The sequence below is a fragment of the Astatotilapia calliptera genome, chromosome 9 (assembly GCF_964374335.1).
Source record: "Astatotilapia calliptera chromosome 9, fAstCal68.1, whole genome shotgun sequence".
Classification (NCBI taxonomy): Eukaryota; Metazoa; Chordata; class Actinopteri; order Cichliformes; family Cichlidae; genus Astatotilapia; species Astatotilapia calliptera.
In genome coordinates, this window is record NC_137430.1 from 27,111,943 (window position 1) to 27,117,942 (window position 6,000).

Genomic DNA, 6,000 nt, shown 5'->3' on the forward strand with positions numbered 1-6,000 from the left:
CTATATTTTCATTCATTTATATTTCACTTCATACACTTTTGTCTTCATTTAAATAAAGCATTGTGCAAAAACTGATTTTTAGATGCATTGTTTTTATGTAATTCTCCTTAATGGCACTATACTCATTCTGACAGAACACAAAGTCTGTCTCCTGTACAAGAGACCAGTGTTTCAACTAAATCCTTAAAAGGCATTTTTCAGTGCTTAGAGAGCTGTGAGCTGGGGCTTTTGTCTGCTGAAAGTTAGCAGATGCTGGAGACGGGGAGAAGACGGGGCTCCTGTTAAGATTGGACGAGTCATTTTAAGGATCCTAAAGTTTAAAAGAAGCCAAAAGAATTCCTCCAAAATCGTTCAACGAAAAACTCTGGTTATGGATTCATTCTTTAGCCAAATAGGAACAGGTTTATCATTCACTTTGTGTTACTGAGAAACCACAAAGCAATGGCCTACAGGCTTGCCAATGATCACACTTCCATTTATAGTGGTGAGTGCTCTATAAGGAAATGCTTTACTGCTCTTTCGTCACTGACAGTGAGAGTAGGAGATGAATCATTCTAATGTTGCTCTCCCCCATACAGAAGACACCCATAGTGCAATAATGTCAGGGTGATGCAGACTGCTCGGAGTTCCACTGTAAGCAGTGGAATCCTAAATCAAAATATAGGAAACGCTAGATGCCAACTGACCTGAAATGGCGAGTTAAAAGTAGAAGAAATGATTCAGGCTCTTACTGGTGGGTATTAATGAGCCAGCTTTGTGTTATTGGGTTTTGCTGAATCACTGATTTTTCTTTGCCTTTCTTCTAAGAAAAGGAAGACCAAGGCTCCTCCAGGATTATTTGATCTGAGCCACTGCCACGTATCAGTTAAGCAGTGTGGGCCAAGACCTGATCAACTAACTGTCCATAATTGCAACTTTAATAGCGTGAACAGGAGAGCACAGAAACTTTAGCAAAAGGTGCCTGTTATGGAATGCTAATGACTATCTTATAACTATCTCACAATGGATGATAGTAAGCACCGATCCTGATTAACTAAACTGGTTAACAAGTGTACAGTAGGCACCTACCATAGGACAATGGATTATATACCAAAATATCAGGAATATGTGATAAAATATGAACTCCAGACAGTATGATATCAGTGAATCCAACAGACTTCACCCCATTTAAATGATTTTCTACAAATCTTAAAACTATTTTACTAAAAAAGCAGTGATGAAACCAGAATGGGTTACAATTCAGCTTGAAAGATGTCTATATTTTATTTTATTTTTTAACTTTGTTCTGCACCTCATTTGCAACAATCATTTTCAATTATATCCTGGTAAAGGTGTCCCCTGGATTCTCTCAGTTCCTTAATTTTTATTAGGGCTGCTTTTTCTCCCTCCATCAGCTGTTCAAATTAGCTATTTCTTTCTTTTTTTTCTTACTTGTTTCAAATTAATGACTGCTGCCCCTGCCGGGAATTTAAAATACAGTGTTTAGTGCATGATTAACTCTCAATTTGAGAACTCATTTTTGCGTGTATGAATACATTCCCATCAAGGTGTCATGTCGCAGAAGTTTAACAACAAAATCCCATACATCATTTAACACTGCAAGCCACACAATACAGTCACACTGCTGCATTACAAGCAGGGGATTATTTCACCATCCTGGATTTAGAAGAAGATTGCAGTGCTGACAAGACTCGTCAACACTTGCTTTTCCGAATCTATTATTCTTCCTTGAATTATGTTCTTATGTTTTATGTGCTATTGAGCACACATAGGGCGAGTATGACCACCTTTGCTCTCTGGGAAGAGATTGTTTGGAGGCATGATTCATCTTTTAAATGACCTTTTTGAATGTGCTGTTGGAGCAATAACAATCCACTGTTCTTATTGCTGTCTAGTCTCCTAGAGATATGACAGAACCTTGGTGTTCAGTTAGACAAACTTATCAAAGAAACGATCAAAGCATTGCCTTTCAGAGTTCTTTGGCACAGTTTTTTTTGTGGCTAGCAGGGGGTAGCTGAGTGTAGCTTTCCTATAATTTGAATGCCTTCTCTGAAATTGCACCTAGTTTGACAAACTGTTATTTTGTAGCTGCCATGCTGAGTGTTTAAGATGCCTGCTCTGTTACAAACACACTGATAATTGACTGATAATTGCTAAATTTTTCACACTTCAGTTGACACTTGACTTTATGGTAATGTTTGCATAACTCGCATCAAACAAGGATTTCAGTGATTAACATGTTCACTTTGGCCTTGATGCATTTATCACACTATGAACCATATGCATTATATATCAGCGTGATATTCAAACACTTACAGATGATTTTAAATGCAGCTTGCTTAAAATCAAATTTGACTGAATGGTGCAATTAGCTCTGGACACTTTGGAGAAAATAAAAATCTTCCATATCAACCAAGAGTGTCTAATGAAGTCAAGTCAGGCTACTTTAGTACATCTGCATTTCACCTTGGATTATTACCAGGCAGGTAATGATCTCTAATGTGCCACTCCATCTTATTGGATAGATGCATCCTACATGATCATCTGGTCTGTTAAATGCTGGAATTACATGGTGTGTGTGTGTGTGTGTGTGTGTGTGTGTGTGTGTGTGTGTGTGTGTGTGTGTGTGCGCGCGCGCGCATGTGCGTGTGTGTGTGTGCGCGCGCATGTGCGTGTGTGTGTGTACACGTTTTTAGAAAATGAATTTAACTCCAATCATTCACTCATTATTTCACAGAAGTTCATTATAATTTGTAAAACTTACTATCTGGGCCATGTTACCAGGTTAAAAAAAAAATAGGTGTGTGCAGGTTCATGTCAACATCGTAGATTTAACACATCTTACTCAGATGAACATGAAACTGAGGCTGATCACCTAAAACTGCGAAGTCAGTCTATCTGCTCCTCTTTAGCTCTTATTTTTTTAGGTATTTTATTTTTGCTAGTGCAGCTGGTGGGTTATGTTTTGCATATGTTGCCATGCTATTCCAGACTCTTCCACTTGCCAGATTAAATTGGGCAGATGACCAGTACATTTCAGATTCAAGCACCAACTCTTAAGGCCTCTTTAGAACCCAGTCAGCTGCCTCAGTTTTGCTTCAACAACATGCATAGAAATGATGATAAAGTTAACACTTGCTGTGTTATGTTCCTGCTATCATTATAACTGGACTTTAAAGGCTGTGATAATTAATTCAAAGCTTAGGTCAGTAATCGTGTGGTGCTCCTGTAACATCTTCTGAAAAATATTCGAAAAATAGGCGATAATGGCTTATCCAGGCAAACACAGAAAGATAAGACTGGCAATTTGTAGCACAGTTCTGCAGAGGGCCTTTCCTTCATGAAATGAATGCAAGTATGTGATGCCTTTTACATACAGATGGTCACTGTTGTCACCAAACTACTGGTCTTCAGTCTGGCTCTGAAACTAATCAATGATGTTTGATTGATTAATTATTGGAGCCACCTATAATGCAGAAGTACGAAGTGAGTGTTGGTAAAAGCTTTCCAAATGTGGGCCTTTAGTGATTTTTGCACCATGGAATACTCTTATGGCCATTTTAAGTCATCTTTCACCATCCTATCAACTAAACCCTTGGCCAAGTATCTGGCAAATGTTTGACAAATTAACTGATACTAAACTACTAAAATAAAGTTGTTTTTCCTCTAATTATATCTAAATTGGCAATTGGAATAGTATCCACTGTGAGTATTCCCAGGGCCCCAAATAAAGAAAAGGAACATTCGTACACAGAACCTTTTTCATAAGAAACAGGATTTGCATTTCTGTCTACATCAATGTCAGAACTCCAACAGTAACAACCAGATGGTTTCTAATAAAGCCATTCAGTATTCAGCTATGAAGCAAATATCATCCTTTTCCCAGACACTGCAGCCCAAAACATGCCACTGAATTGCATGACACTTGGCATCTTTTTTCTCAAACATTTGCAAACACATCAAAGAGGTGAGGATCCCTGAAAGATGCAGCGCAAGACTGGCAGCTATACAATCCACCCTGTGCTTACCAGGAGCCAATCAACGCAACATTAACAGGGACAGCTAAACAACTGACACTTGCCTTAGGCATTTTTACATTTTTACACACACACACACACACACACACACACACACACGACTGTCAAAGCATCTCCCAGAATTCAGATAACTGAGGCATTCACTCTAAATGCGCCTTTATTTCTGTCTCCCTACAGAGAGACGGGGTCTGGTGCGGAGAGAGAAAGCTCTACTTAGAGAAGCTGCAGTCAATGAGTGGACTCTTGTTTCCTGCAGTGCGCGTAAAATTCAGTCTGGCTACACTGGTGCGGCACACACATCAGAGGTATCGGATAGCCTCCAACTCCCACTCTGTTAGAGCAGCCTGTCCATCATTCATAACTCCACCGAGCCGATGTGTGAAACAACACCCCGGGAGAAAAGACCGAAACGCCTCAGAGCCAAATACACTTCTGATAACCCCAAAAAATGACGTGTGCGCACTCTTTTACTTTTTTCCCCCCACCTTCTTATGTCCGTTTCTTTCCGCCTAATGCTCAATTTCATGCGGGGTGAAAACGCAAACGTGCGCACGGTCAAACTCGGCTTAGAAGCGCGTACTCACACGCGCAAGACCCCCAGGCAATTTATTTACCAGGTCTATGAAGCACAGCAGCGTATACGCGGAGGCACAAGCACGCCACCGAGAGTTAAACGCACACATACAAATGGCAACTTAAAATAGGTTAGACAGCGAAAAAAGCCAGACAAACTTATTTTTCTCTTACCTGTCCACGCGCACCCCCCTGAACCCACATGACAGCTGATTAAGGGCGAAAAGAATGCTCGCGTTTGAGTTTTTTCCCCATCCTCTGCTTTTCTGCGTCTCTTTCAATTCCCTTCCTCTACCACTGTCATCCTCTCCAGGGCAAAGCTTCACAGCGCGGCTTGCAGAGAGCCGACACTCTCCCTTCCTTCCCGTGTGCGTGTGCGCGTATGTGCGAGCGACCGGACGAGAGCCGAGTCGGTGCGTGTGTGCGCATCTCTCCGCCAATGAATCCTCCAATCGTGCCCGGTTACTGAGGCGGCTCAAGTCGAGGAAGGCGCGGGATTGGTCGGTTTTCAGATCAATCCACGGCTCTGAAACTCGCCTCGCAGCGCCCCCCCCCCCCCCCCCTCCGCTCCCCCACCTCTCTCCATTATCTCCCTCTCTTCCTCTTCTCCTGTCTTTCTCTGTTAACACGTGATTATGTAAGATAGTGATCAGGAAGCGATACGTTATCCCATTCTCATTTTCTTACACACTCACACATACACACACACACACACAGAGCACCAGACACAGCCTACCTTCCTAGAGCGTCCCAGCAGAATACAGAACACAACGAACACTACTTCATGGCAAGAGAAGGGGTGTACTTGAAACTGGAAAAAAAATGGCAAATTGAAAGTTTAAAGGCTTTAAAAAGTTACTAAGGGTGTTTTACCGTTTTCTAAATATCATTATTATTATGTTCATGTGCAAATCATCTAAAAAAGTTACTTCCATTGAACATTTCATTAATTACACCTTGCTACCACTGGATTGGACCCTTCTTTTGCCTTCAGAAGTGCCTTAGTTATTTGTGGCATATACAGCATTGCAACACCACCACCAGCAGTAGCCTGAATCATTGATACAAGGCAGGATGGAGCCATACTTTCATGTTGTTTACACCAAATTCTGACTGTAGCGTTCGAATGTTACAGCAGAAATTGAAACTTATCAGACATGATGGTGTTTAACAATTTTTCTGTCGTCTAGTCGTAATGAGCCTGGTTGAATTGTGCAGTTTTCTCTGCTTAGCTCACCGGAGTAGCACTTAGTGTGGTCTTCTGCTGCCGTAGCCCATCTGTTTCAAGTTGGATGTGTTATGCTGAAGAGCATCTCTGAATGCAGAAGCTGGTTGGATAAAGCATTTATTTGAGCTACTGTTACCTTCCCATTAGCTCAAAACAGTCTGT

The 6,000-nt window shown here is 41.3% G+C and overlaps 1 protein-coding gene across 1 annotated transcript in view; it reads right to left on the bottom strand.

Annotated features, from left to right (window-relative positions):
- The window catches only part of LOC113029339 (cadherin-18), a 94,327-nt gene extending 89,324 nt beyond the window's left edge, over nt 1-5,003 (bottom strand). The window contains exon 1 of the mRNA XM_026180171.2: nt 4,785-5,003. The gene's annotated coding sequence lies outside the window, so the exon portion shown is untranslated. The remainder of the gene's footprint in view (nt 1-4,784) is intronic.
- Nucleotides 5,004-6,000: the final 997 nt, after the last annotated feature.